Source organism: Piliocolobus tephrosceles, chromosome 6 (assembly GCF_002776525.5).
Source record: "Piliocolobus tephrosceles isolate RC106 chromosome 6, ASM277652v3, whole genome shotgun sequence".
Lineage (NCBI taxonomy): Eukaryota > Metazoa > Chordata > Mammalia > Primates > Cercopithecidae > Piliocolobus > Piliocolobus tephrosceles.
In genome coordinates, this window is record NC_045439.1 from 8,176,113 (window position 1) to 8,191,174 (window position 15,062).

The 15,062-nt window shown below is 41.6% G+C and overlaps 1 long non-coding RNA gene across 1 annotated transcript in view; it reads right to left on the reverse strand.

Moving 5' to 3' along the window:
• Positions 1–1,424: 1,424 nt before the first annotated feature.
• LOC111538284 overlaps positions 1,425–15,062 on the reverse strand; it is a 58,597-nt gene continuing 44,959 nt past the window's right edge. Inside the window, exon 3 of the long non-coding RNA XR_002730292.2 lies at positions 1,425–2,512. This is a non-coding gene — a long non-coding RNA (uncharacterized LOC111538284). The remainder of the gene's footprint in view (positions 2,513–15,062) is intronic.

The following is a 15,062-nucleotide window of genomic DNA, read 5'->3' on the forward strand; positions in this document are numbered from 1 at the left end:
TAGGTAAGGATTGAGGGAGCCTGAGGTAGGTTCCTGAGGATTGACGACGGAAGGTTTCCTGAGCTAGGAGAGGGTTCACTGGGCACATTTGATTTGTGAAAATGCCTTCAGCTGTACTCTTACATGTGTGCTTCTCAGTACGTATGCTGTGTGCCTCAACAAAAGTTGAAAAACGTAGTCATCTAAAGATATATCTGTATTTGTATCTGTATCGATAACTATGTCTATATCCAAGTCAATATCTATGTCTGTATTTGCATATATACATATAGACGTAGGTATAAATGAGTTACAGATATAAATAAATAGGTATAAACCACATCTATATATCTGTGTCTATGTAAAGTTTTTTGTGTTTTCTTATTGTAATAAAACAAACTGATCCTACACTTAGAAAATTATTTATTCTCCCTGAAACTCAGATTATGAATCTGTAAAATGAGGATTATTAAATACAACCTGGCCCATGGCAGAAGCTCCATAAAGGTCTTAGTGGGCTCCCTCCATTCTGCACACTTTTTTCCACGTGGCCTGGCTGGAGTGGAGGTGCCCAATATGTAGAAGTCTTCTTGGGTGATCAGATGTATTGCCGAGGTCTGGAGCCTTGGGCAGGTTCTACCCAGCCCCATCCAGAACTCTGCTGGGAGCATCGCTATCCACCTACCAGGGAGTCCTCTCAGCTCACCCTTCACATCTGCCAGAGGTTGATGTAACTGGTCGGCTAGGATTCTGTATTACCAAGTCCCTGGTCCAAATATCAAATACCACAAAATACCATCTTGATTTCTAACAGCTTCCTTGTCTGGTAAATAGGGTTAATAATAAGTGTCTTTCTCATCTCCCAGAGTGACTGTAAAGATCAAATAAGATAATAAATGTGAAAGTATTTTGTCATCTTTAAAGATATACACAATCGTAGGGCTTAGCTAACTTAGTGACGCAATGCTGTGTGTCTCTTCTCACGGGTCCATCACCCCCGCTGGAATTTGATCTCTGCAAGGTCATCACTTCATCACTGTAGCCCTGTAACCTAAGGCACACAGCCTGGGACAGAGCCGTCGTATGACAAATATCTGAATGAAGAGGAAGTCCTTGCATTATCATATGTTCTCAGTGTTTCGTGAAGAAATGCCACATGTCAGCAACAACTCCATGGTCCTCCAGCCCTTATAAATTTTCAACATATTTTTACTGAATTTTACAATCCCTGCCTTGGATGTCAAAACGTATGTTAGGAACCATAAACAGTAATAAATGACAACACCATGATAACCACGGAAATTCGATGATAAAAGAGGAAAACAATATCTTATTACTGACTTGAGTGAAATAGAAATCAGGGTACATTTTCATGATTAGGAATTAGATTAGAAAATTGATAACATGATAACTTTTAACAAAAATAAGATTCAGCAGTGTTACAGAATTGTAAAAGGCATGATGGTAATTCATGAGCTATAATACGGTATTTTGTGGTGTCACTAATGTTATATGAACCATTTCATCTGTGAGAAGATTACCTATAGATTTGAATCTGAAGGTGTGCTTTATTACGTATTTTAAAGGCAACCTAATGGTGTCCGTTTCACAATCTATAGATACAAAAAAAGGCCTTTTGTTTAATTTACCAAATTCTAAGTCACAGATGTGCAATTTGTAGGCTCCTAATGATTTACAAATTCCTGTAATCTTATTTTGTCGGTTGTGGTGTGAGAAAGCCGTGGAAAGAAAATATAGGAAGAAATAATAGGAAGGGGGTCCTGTCCATTCTATTCTCTGTGTTGTTGTTATTTATGAGAAGATGAGAAAGGGTCTGTTTGATAAGCAATTCCACTCACTCTGGGTAGGAGTGGAGTTGATATCATTCGTTGATATGGGTCAGTACAGTTTATTTGCCCTGTGCCAATGTTTTGGTTATGCATTCAGGTTTTAAAATATTCAGCCTCAAAATGCAGTGCACACAATTTTGAAATCCGTTTTCCACTGTGGGTCTCTGAATAGGATGCAAACCCGATAAAGGTCTCGTGGGTGAAATTTGAAATTTGTCCTATTTGACGTGAATCCAATAGGATTTATAGCAGCAACAACAAAGATAGTCAAATATTTTCCGGTTTTGAATGGGAATGTTAGTGCTTGTGAAAGGCATCAATGTGATGTCGCCCGGAGGACTGAGGTCTTTTAGCCACAGAACTGATAAAGAGAAAGGAAAAAAAATCAAATCAAATCAATATACCAAATGAGCTTCCCCAGGCTGGTCAGAGTTCAAGCTTGAGGACTCAAGGATGGGTCAAAATCAAAGCTTTCGCAACATGGGAAGGAGGTAGCACCCGTGTTCCTGATGTCAACTTAAACATGGCACTTCAGTAGTCTCTCTTAATCTTCCCCGCAATCCACTTTTCAGAGGGAGTGAGTGGCTTTGCCAGAATCTCACAGCATCCAGGTGGGCTCTGAACTTGGATGTGTCTGACTCCAAAGCCCAGTCTTCTTACAAATTATAGTCCAAAGTGGAGCCCTTAGGAAGGAGAAAGGAGGGCGCTATAAATAATTATACCAGGACAACAGAGAGCGGCCAGAACAGACCCAGGTAAACTTCAGAGCAACACACAGTTAGCTCCTACTCCTGGGACCATGGGACCCCATCGCCCCACGTAACACAGAAACAGACAAACAAGACTACCGTATATTTCAAGAAAACGGAAGGGAGCTATAGGACCCTTTGCCCAGAATCCACACTACCACCCCGACACAGAAACAGTTCCTGGATGCTGGTCCACAGGGTTTGTAATACAGATTTAGTATCCCTTACCCAAAATGTTTGGGGTCAGAAGTGTTTCAGCTTTCCGATTTCTTCAGATTTTGGAATATTTGTATGCACATAAGGAGATATCTTGGGGATGAGACCCAAATCTAAACACAAATTGTTTTATGTTTCATATGCCTTATGCACATAGCCACAAGGTAATTTTTATATAATATTTTAAATCATTTGTTCATGAAACAAAGTTTGTGTTAAGTAATTAGGTGTGGAATTTTCCACTTGTGACATCGTGTTGGTGCTCAAAAGTTCTGGATTTTGGAGCATTTCAGATTTTGGATTTTGGGATTTGGGATGCTCTCCCTGTACACACAAAGCAGGGGGAAGGGGCTGGCATGTGCACGAGAATTCCTGGGGGCCAGGCCTCTGCCACGCCCTTTCTCTGGGGAGCGGTCCCTCTCCTCCCCAGCTGCAACCTTGAGAACAGAATGGGAGCTTCCCGCTGGCCACAGGGAATAAGTTAATGTCTCTCACCTCCCTCCCCATATATACATACTTCTCAAAGATTGGTCCAAGCCTGTGTTCCAACGCAGGCAAATTAGGAACCTTCTGCCAGATTTCTCACTTGGGGTTGGAGCCCTGTAAATTGGAGCTGCTGCCGGCCAACAAGGAGAGTGCAGCAGGGGTGAGAAGCAGGAGGTGAGGGTGCCTTCCAGGGAGTGTCTGGCTCCAGCCTTCCCCAGCTGTTCCCTTACCTTTCACAAAATGTGAGCCAGTGCAACCCCCACTTTGTGCTTGGGCTAATCCTCCCTCTGTTCCTATACTAGCAACTCAAAGGGTTTAGGTAATGTGAGTCCTACAGCTGGCACCTGGCTGATGTGAGGGACTGTGAGGTAGGGGTGGCAGAGCAGTGAGTCAGGTCCTAGGACAAGTCTGCAGGCTCCAGCAGATGGAACATTGTCACTACCCAAAGTGTACTCCATCAGCCAACAGTGTGAGCATCCCCTGGGAACTTACAGGAATGTAGAACCCTGGATGCACTGAACAGGAGTCTGCATTTTCACTAGATTCTCAGGACATTCATACATCATTAAAGTTAGAAATGCACTTAAGGACAATATCATCATCTGTTGATTCAGTGGTATAAATTCATCAACAGTGGACCAAGGGCAAAAACCTGGCTTCACTCTCTGGAGTTGTCATTGAGAGAAAGCACATACAGACTGTTAGATCCCATTTTGTCCACATGCAAAGTGGAAATACTGAGGCCCAGGAAAGCAGAGTGAGGCCCCTGAAACCTCATAGCTGGTTCCGTGTGCTGAGTCTAGGAAAAGGGGGCTTTTTCATCCTATCACATCATAAAGATAGGCCAGTTCTTAGTCTTCCTTCCTTCCTTCCTTCCTTCCTTCCTTCCTTCCTTCCTTCCTTCCTTCCTTCCTTCCTTCCTTCCTTCCTTCCTTCTTTCCTTTCTTCCTTCCTTCCTTCTTTCCTTCCTTCCTTTCTTCCTCCCTTCCTTCCTCCCTTTTTTTTTTTCTTCCGGAGTCTCGCTCTGTCACCCAGGCTCGAGTGCAGTGGCGAATCTCAGCTCACTGCAAGCTCCGCCTCCCGGGTTCATGCCTTTCTCCTGCCTCAACCTCCTGAGTAGCTGGGACTACAGTCACTCACCACCATGCCTGGCTAATTTTTTGTATTTTTTAGTAGAGACGGGGTTTCACCATGTTAGCCAGGATGGTCTCCATCTCCTGACCTCGTGATCCACCCGTCTTGGCCTCCCAAAGTGCTGGGATTACAGGCTTGAGCCACTGTGCCTGGCCCTTTTCTTTCTTACCCATTACCCCTCTGTGTTCGGATCTGTGTAGAGGAACAGTCATGTGTATAGAGTACACAGCTACTCTAGGTCACCTTATCTGTCCCCAAAGTGGTGGAGTCTTCCCTACCATGACAACGTGCTCATTTGCTGAGCTGTACGTGGCCTCCCGTTTCACCCCCCATAATTCGTCCATTGAGAATCTCTAATAACTTCATAAATCTGGGAGGCAAGAAAATCATCAACTTTTCTTAAGCTTAAATTAAGTTCAGATCCATCTTTGCATTTAAGTCATAGCAAAAGCTTTGCTTTTCATTCAGCTCCACACGTATTTATGGGCATCTACCAGTACTCAGTGCTTCCTCCTATCACTGCACAGGCAGGCCTCTAATTACGCCTCATATTTCGACAGGAACTTGAAGTTTACAAAGTCCTTTTACATGTGTATCCTTCTTTGATCCAAACAAATGATAAATGCAAAAAACTTTTGCATTGAGATACAGATGCTAGTTAATACGGTAATAATATTAATGCTGATAATCACGTTAAATTAAGAGTAGTGATAATAATAAGTCTTATGGGACAGGTATTCAAATGTTTGTTGAATTAATGAACATAAAAGCTTTCATTATTTATGGGTTGATCTTTATATCTAGATCCTGTGAGAGTTGCCTTAATGAAAACTTAAAATCGGCGATGCCTGCGCCCATCACTTCTGTTGTGCTTTGGCTAGTGTGGTAATCAGAATAATGGACCTCTCTTAATGGACCTCTAGAGAGGTCCCTGTCCTAGTCCCCGTAGCCTGTGACTATACTGCCTTATATGGCAGAGGAACTTTGCAGGAAAGATCAGGAATATGAACCTGGAGATAGGATGATTATCCTCAGTTATCCTGGATAATCGTATCCTATGAATCCTTCAAAGTGGAGAAGCTTTTCCAGCTTTTGTGGGGATGAAGATGTGAACATTGAAGAATATAGAGTGGAATGCTACCTGGCTGGCTTTGAAGATGGAGGAAGGGGGTCAGAAACCAAGGAATGCTGGTGTCCTCTAGTAGCTGGAAAAGGCAAAGAAATGAATTCTACCCTCAAACCTCCAGGGTGACTGACTAACAGACATCTTGCTTTTAGCCTGATGAAACCTATGTTGGGTTTATAAATGATCAAGAAGATAATACATTGTTGTTGTTTAAGCCAGGGCTCCCCAGTCCCTGGCCATGGGTACTGTCCATGGCTTGTTAGGAGCTGGGCTGTATATCAGGAGGTTAGCAGGAGAGCAAGTGAAGCTTCATCTGTATTTACAACCACTCCCCATCACTCACATTACCGCCTGAGCTCCTCCTTCTGACAGATCAATGGCAGCATTAGATTCTCACAGGAGCACAAACTCTATTGTGAACTGCACCTGTGAGGGATCTAGGTGGTGTGCTCCTTATGAGAATCTAATGCCTGATGATCTGTCGCTATCTCCCATCTCCCCCAGATAGGACCATCTAGTTGCAGGAAAACAAGCTCAGGGCTCCCACTGATTCTACATTATGGCCAGTTGTGTAATTATTTCACTATATATTTTAATGCAATCATAATGGAAATAAAGTGCACCATGAATGTAATGTGCCAGAGTCATCTCAAAACCATCCCCTGCTCCCAGTCCGTGGAAAAATTGTCTTCCACGAAACCACTCCCTGGTGCCAAAAAGGTTGGGGATCACTAGTTTAAGTCACCAATTTTGTGCTCAGTTTTTACAGCAGCAACTGAAAACTCATATGGCTACCTTATTACCAGAAAAAAAATACACAGAATGGTCTCTGGGTCTTTGATCAGGAACAGCATGAGTGAAGAGCAGCATAGTTTAAAATTCTGAAAAGATTTCTCCCCAGAAGCACAGCAGATGAGGAAGGTGCTGCATAGATTCCAATTTGCTCAGTAGTCCTGTGAAGCGATTGGGAGCCAGGCTGGTTGGGTTAAAGTCTGATGTGCATCAGTAAGCAGCTGTGTGAGCCTTGACAGATGGCCCATCCTCCCTGCGTCTCAGTTCCTTACACTAAAAATGGGAATAATAATGATACGAATGTCATAGTCCTGTGTGAGAGTGGAATAAGTTGACACACATAAGCACTAACATAGTGCCTGATACACAGTAAGTGCTATACATATTTTGGCCTGTCCTTAAATTTATTTTAGAAATTGTAGCTTAGCCTACAAATTTAGTTAGGAGAAGACAAAAGAAAAGATTCAAAACTTTAGGAATTTAGAAAGAATGTAATCCATGGAGTCAGATTCAAGTCACAGCTCAGCTAAAGTGATAGGAAGTTCATTTCACTAATTTGCCCTTCAGTTTCCACCCTTAAACAACAACAGCAACAAATAAACAAACAAAACAATGAAAACTCCTCAGTGGTATCACTATAATGTTGAAATGTGGTATCGTCAGTGGACAGAGCTGTCTCCTCGATTTGAGGGCCACACACAGCTGCCCCATGTCTTTTAGCCCATTGCATCCTCATCTTCCCATAAGGCTTAAGTGTTCTACCACTGATTCTCTCCCTACCAGGATTTACGTGGCATAAAAATTGCTTCTTCAAAGGCAGGCTAATGTATGCCTGACATAGTTATTACTGAATGGCTTTATTTTACACATCTATTTGTATTATTGCACTATAATAATGAAATATCAGCAGTAGATTAAAGACCCTGTGCCAAACAGCACGCCTTCCCTTTGGCAAGCCTGGCCATGGTTTTGTGTCTGGACTCTCCCAGCTCCTGGAGACTGAGTAGCTGGCCTCCTTAAATAAAAAGTCCCTGGCAATCTGAAAGAACATTTACTTTCAGAAGCACACTTTAAAGAATGACTAACTGGCCCTATGAAGCTGTACAGTTGGGCAAGGGATTAGCAAAACCCCAAGGGGTACGTTGCCTCCTAGGTAATTAGCATGCCTAAATATCCAACTGACCACTGAGAAATGTGTTGTCACTGAAAGGAGAGGGGTGCTTGGGATTCTGTGTGGTTCCCTAGTGCTATGGAGCCACTGCAGGGCTTGTTGGTATCTGGAGACTGTACAATTGCCACAGTCCACTCCAGATTTCATCTGTGGAAGGAGGCCTGCTTACCTTGAGCATATGCAAGACACTTGCTGCTTCATCTCTCTCCTCCTTGATCCCCTCACCCTCTCCTACTCCTCTTCTGACAACGTTGCATCTCAGCCGTCTCATGTAGCTGACTCTCAGCTGACTTAAAGGTCTAAGCATCCCTGACAGATGGAAAAAGCCAGTGGAAGATGGTGGAAAGAAGCCATTGTGAGGGGTTCAGTTCAATTCAGTGGAGATATGGGAAATGTGAATTATGGGGGCATGAGGGCATTAGCTCTTAGAGGAATGGGTGGCTTAGAAAGAGCCACTCTCTCAGATGTCCAGATTGAACATGGAGACAAAAGGCCTGGGCTTGAGACTCTCAGTTTGCATCATGAACTCAGTTTCCACATCTATGAAATGATGTGAGTACAAAATGAGCATGACTATCACTATCTGGAAACGTTAGGCACATAAACAGAATATATGTAAACTCTGCAGCATGCTGCACGTCACCTGGCAGGTGGTCAACATCAACTCCTTTTTAGTGATGTGGTCTGTGGGAGTCAGGTGAGAATTTTTTGGAATATCTGAATAAAACTTCCCCCACTATCACTGTGTGGCTTTAAATATGTTATTGAATCTCTGGGACCCTCACCTACCAAACCTAAATAACACCCTCCTCTAGCCTCCCTCCTGGGAGCTGCTGGTCTGGCTACTGAAACACAGATGCTTACCTGCTCTCTTCAAGATCTGAAGTCACGCAGGGGCCTTTTTCAAGATCTGGTGGGGAGGGGGTTACTCAGCCACAAAGGGATTAATTGAGAATGAAGGCACCTTCCCTACAGAATGATGTTTTGATAAAGTCGACATGAATAGTTACATGGCAAAATTGCATAACACAATTGCACATTGTGGTTTCATATTAAGCTTCAACCTCTTCTCTCCAGTGTCTAGGAAACCTCCTGGTAGTTGGGACTCAGAAAAATGTCTCAGCTCGGGTTCCAGTTCCATTCTCTTTTTTTGATGTCTGGGTTCTAGGAGGTTGCTGAGGCTCCTCTGCATCCCTTCCAGGACCACAGAGTTTATTTGAATCAGGGCCTTAAATATCAGTACTGAGAATTCTTTTTTTCTGTATGATTCTGCATTTTACAGAGTAAGGTCAGTCTCCATGAAATATAATTCTAGAGAGGTCCCCTTTCCTCCAGTATGCTCTATTCATGAAATGAAAGCACTTGGTTTGGCCAAACAGGTTCTTCCTGTAACATCTTCTCTCTCTCATTGTTTTTCTCTGAACCTTCCTCTCCTACCCTTCCCCAACCAACATCTTTTCCTCTTATCTTTTATGCTTTGGCTCAGTTAAAGGTCCTTTTAGGAGTCTTCTCTAACTTCAAAGGTCAGGGATTGATGGCCTTCCATGTCACCCTGCTCTTCACCAAATTAGAGCTTTCTAAAAAAAAAAAAAATCTAGCATTCTATCTGATCTATTATCTCTCTCTCTCTCTCTCTCTCTCCATCTACCCATCCATCCATCGATCCATCCAGCTGTCTGTCTATCTATCTTATCTATCTATCTATCTATCTATCTATCTATCTATCTATCTATCTATCTATCTATCTATCTATCCATCTCTACCTATCTTATCTATATCTATCTATCTATCTATCTATCTATCTATCTATCTATCTATCTATCTATCTATCTATCTATCTATCTATCTATCATCTGTCTATCTCTATCTATCTACCTGACCATCCATCCATCCATCCATCCATCCATCCATCCATCCATCCATCCATCTATCCATCCATCCGTCCATCCATCCAGCTATCTATCTATGTATCTATGTATCTATCTATGTATCTATCTATCTATCTATCTATCTATCTTATATTTACCTATCTTATCTATCTATCATCTATCTCTCTATCTATCTACCTGATCATCCATCCATCCATCCATCCATCCATCCATCCATCCATCCATCCAGCTATCTATCTATCTATCTATCTATCTATCTATCTATCTATCTATCTATTATCTATCCATCCATCCGTCTATCTATCTACCTATCTGTCTACCTGTCTATCTATCTATCTATCTATCTATCTATCTATCTATCTATCTATCTATATCTATCTATCTATCAACCACCTATCATCAATGCAACTATATTCTATCTACACATACATATGCATATACATACATACATACATACACATATACACCTATGGTTTAAAATTAAAATAAGACTGGATAGATCTTAATGGAGAAAAGCAAACCTCTGCCCCAGCCCTGTTCACACCCAATATCTGTCCCTTAGAAGTAAACATTTTTGAATATTTAGCTGTTTTTGCTTGTTATTTATCTCTCTATATTTATAATAACCTGCTTACATAGCTACTTATTTTATACTTATTATAGGGAATATCTGTTGACTTTCTATGATACAAAATGAGCACTGGAACTTTGCATGCTCTCTCTCATGCATGTGCGGAAATGCACAAGTTGTGCATTTCTCCCTCCTTTTGTTACTGTTCGGTTTTTCTCTGACTCAGTATTTAATGATCTTGACATCATGGCCATGCCTGTGTTCTCCATGCTGAGTCACAGGGAGTGTGACGATTGGATTTCCCTTCTTATACAGTTTCACTGAGTTAACTGCTGCCTCGTCTATTTAAGTCATTATTGCTCTTTTCTGTATCCTTACTACTAATTAATCTCCGAACTCTCTCTTGTACATGCTTTTCCTAATGCAGTTGGAGAATCAGATCATCTGTAGGGTCTGTTTTGTTCTAGGAAAAGTCTTTTCTGGAGCTTTCTATACTCCTGCTTTGGTCTGGTCCTATTTTTCTGCAAACCACACTTCTCATCATAGAGATTCCTTCCTCCCTGATCCTGGAAATTCCTTTCACTTCTCTATTGATTGGTCTTTTTTCCCTGCATTCTGTTTCCCCCTTGTTCTTAGTTATCACCTTTGTTTGGGGTACACAATCTTCTGTCATTCCTGGAGAAAAGGCACAGCCCATGTATGGGGATGTCCTTATCCGACCTTCCCATTCGACTGTAGTTTGGCAGCTAGGCATGGAACTCTAGGTTGGACTGCCCCTCCCTTTGGGTCTAAGGACATTGATGCACCTTCCAGTCCCCAGGGCTGTCGAGAAGCCGGTGTCATACAGAATCTTCACGAATGAATGCCACTTGTTTGTTCTTGCTCTCTGGAAGCTTTACAAATCTTCTTTGTATCTCCAGTGTTCTAAAAGTGGCCGTGTTAGGTTAATTCTGTGTCTTTGCTGTTGTGAATAGAGCTGGGATGAACATGCAAGTGTGTATGTCTTTCTGATAGAATGAATTATTTTCATTTGGGTTCACTTGGTTTACATGATCTTGTAGATCTTGCAAATGTCAACACATTTCATCATGCTATATGAAAATCACATTTGTTAATATCACCAATCTCATTACAAAAAGTCCTTAAGAATTGGGAAGCTGTCAAATTCACAGAGAAGTACAGAAAACTTTCAAAATTTGAATTTTCACTGGAGAGTTTGAATTTTATCATCAAAAACAGATTGTTAGCTGTTTTCCTAACAGACATACTTCACTAACTTTTAATAAACTATCTGACAAGCAAAACAACAATAAAATAAAAATCACAGTCCTTCCTTGGGTCATTTTACACCTATTGTGCGGAACACTTCAAAGACCTTTTACATCGTGTTTTGATTATCTTCCTTGTCTGCAATTGTTTTTGTTTTATCGTTGCTTCTCTTTTTTTTTTTCTTTTGAGGTAAAATTTAGATTCAGTAAAGTGTACAAATCTTAAGTGTCCCACTTTGATGAGTTTTGACTGATGCATACACCAGTGCAACCGAAAGCATAGTCCAGAGAGAGAACATTCACATCGTAGAAAAGACTTCTCTCTACTTGCTCCTCAAGTAGGGAGAAGGAGTCACTCTCTACTTCTCTACTGAGGGAAAAGCGCTTTGGACTTCTTCATGATGCACTAGTTTGGCATTCAAGAACTGTACACAAAAGAACTAATGTTGCATGCTGTCTGTGTCCAGCCTCTTTACCTTGACGTGTTTCTGGGATTTCTCTATACTGTTACATGTAAGCATGGTATTTTCTTTCTTATTTCTGAGTATTATTCCATTTATTATCAATTGCCATTCAAGGAACCTCTGGGCTGTTTTCCAGTTTGGGGTTATTATGAATAAAAGTGAAGTTAATATTTTTTGCAGTTCTTCCAGTAAACATCTTTTTATTTCTACTAGGCTAATACTTAGAAGTGGAATATTTAGGTCATAGGGTAGAAGGATGTTCAGATTTTTTTCAGAAACTGCCAGAAGTTTTTCCAATATAATCAAATCATTTTTTACTACCATTAACAGTACATGAGCATTCTAATTGTTTCACATCCTTGTTCAACATTTGGCTTTGTCAGTCATTTTTATGTTAGCTGTTTTGGTGATTGATTATATAGTGGTATCTTGTTATGATTTTTATTTGTATTTTTCTGATGGCTGATGATGTTGAGCATTTTTTTATGTCCTTATTGGCCATTAATCTATATTCTTTATATTCTTTTATGAAGTCCCTGTTGTCCATTTTTATTAGGTTATTTGTCTTCATATTATTGATTTGAAGGGGTTCATTACATATGCCATATACATATGACATATGTATGTCTCCTTTGTGAAACTATTTAGACACTTTAAAAATGTTTAATTGTGCAAAATATATATAGCATAAAATCCACCATCTTAATCATTTTTCAGTGTATGACTCAGTAGTGTTAAGTGCTAACACACTTTTAATCCCAGAGACATTTTTCTTTTGCTCCAAATGTTTTCTTTTAATGGTGTCTTATTCTTTTGCAATAAATGCAATATCTTCTTTTATTTCTCTAAATTATATATTTATCTTCTGTTCCCTGCAGTGTTTCATTTTCCTTTTTGATTTACAGTCTAAGTTCATGCTCTTCTCAAATACATACGATCCTTTGTTGCCCGTTGACAATGAACAGCATGGAGCCATAGCTTGTGTGGAGGCTGTGTGTGCTGGGTGAGATTTGTCAAATGCTTTGCTTTAAAATAGATCAATGACTCAGCTCTTTCACTGGTTCAACTCCAAATTTTAATATTTGTAGGGCCTGGATCATGAGCTGCTCAGAGTTTCCAATGATGATAAAGCTCCAATCCCTTTCCTGGCCTCTCTCATCCTAACTACGTTCTGGTGGCCAAACAGAGGAAGTGAGTTGAGGCAATGGGTGTGAAGGATCTCACCCTGCAGTCACTAAGACTTTCACCAAATCTTCTTGGTTTCACTGGGCTACCTGGGATCTGGAGCCTTCCTAATTCAGTTCTTCTACAGACTAAACTCCATGTTTCTTGTCTCCAGCAGGATAGGGTGGAAGGAACAGTTCATGCTGGGGCAGGGTGGAAGTAGCCTCCCAGCCAGTCATCCTGTATTCAGTCTGACCTTGAATTTGACCTTCAGAGGCAAGTGGTTGTCCCATCTTCAGCCTCCCCAGGACTCCCCAGTGCACATCTCCATGGCCCTCAAGGCCCCTCTTCCAGGCAGACACTTTGGTGTTATTCTTACTATCAGCCAAGTGATTTGCTGCCTTCCCACCTGTTCTATAACATCCTAGTATTTGACACCCTGGGTCTGTTCCCGCCTGTCAGATTTCCTTATCTTTGTGGATTTGTACATTCCCTACTTTGCAGTGCTACGGGAAGAAGATCAGATGAGGGATGCCCATCATGTGCCTTACACAATGTATGGTCAACGTCAGCTTACACTTGTCTCTGAGCTCCTTCCAGGGAAGGGGCTATAAACATGTGATCACCATTATCTCCCACATGGCAGGTGCACAATGAACATATGTTGAGTTGAATGTATTCCTGCACTGCTTCCAGGGATGAGCCCATCCCACCCTGGTTTGTGATAATAGAGCCTCATTGCTCGGTGATTCAAACCTGGAAATAGCTCCTTCAGTATTCTGAAGTCTGGACTCTGTGAGACATTCCCTATGCCATGACGAGCATGCCCTCTTGCTGTGGCACTCTTGCAGGACTGGCTTCTCCATCACCTTCCTTCCCTCTCCCATAGGTTACAGGCAGGCACTCACAGTCCACATAGAGCTTTTCTCTGTTTTGCAGCCTTCCTGTCTTGAATTCTGAGCTTGGGGCCTGTGCTTATTTTCATGTTTTCATTACAGGCTGCCACTGGTTTCTCAAAAGGCAAATTGGCCCCAACTCTCTTAAAAAACAAACGGCCTCTCCTAGTGCTTCAAAATAATTATCTCCAAAAGGGAAGCAGGCAGCCCATCCACTGTCAGTCCTAAATGACATCATGGCTGGTGTGCAGTATTTAGAAGATTAATAACATCTGCTTTTCAAATCACGGTTGGTCGCAGACCCTGGAGCTCACATCAAACATATGGGGTGTTTTGTATGCACGATGTGCAGGAGAACATTCCACAGCCAAGGCCACAGACTAGAGAAAATGTTGTCACAATAACACTTGCTTCTTTTTATTGAGGGCCTTCGATGAGATGGACATATACTGACCCCCTTACATAGACGACACCTCTATTACCAAAATCAGCCTGCAGCATTGGTACTGTTGTTCTGCCTTGGTTTAAAGGAAAGCTAAAGATCTCAAAGATTGAAAAATGTAGCTAACTTCCGACAGAGAGTCAGTGATGAAGCCAACAATCAGATTCAAGTAGACATGATTCCAAACAGGCCTCTTTCAACTCTCTCAACCTGTTTCCAATTTTGACCAGCAGGGCACATCCAGAAACACGGAGTTTACGGAACATCCGTGATGAGACGGGACCCTCCACTTTTTCGATCATCTTCTTCTGCTCAGTTAAACACATTCCAGAGAGCAGAGTTTGACTGGAGAAACCCTTTCATCCCTGGAGCAGCGTCCACATTGGTGTCTTGATGTTGAATAAAGCGACTTGCATCACTGCAAATCAAGAATGTACATGATAACCCAGCAACCCCAGCTTCTGATTTATACAGACTGATACTGGAAGATGAAAATGGAAGTGAACAACTGTCTGCATTTTAAACACGTTTGCCTGAGGTTTTATGTTGTTTTCTTTTTCTTCTTTCAGGGTGAGAGAAATTGGCAGGCTGCCCTCAGCCTTTCAAGCGGGTTTCAATGAGTGAAGAGAAGGAAAGGAAAGGTCGAAAATAAGGAGCATGTGTACAGTTTCTAAATGTTTCCAGGACGAAAACAGTTGTTCAGACAACCAGAAAGGAAGTTAATAAAAAGACAGGAGGGAGTATTCTTACTTTCGTCCTGCATCTGAGAGAAGAAACTAGAGGCTGCACTGGGGACAAGGGATGTCTTGTTCACTCCTTAAGAGCGGGAGTGCCCAGGACTCCATCAGTCTGAGTCTTCAGGAAA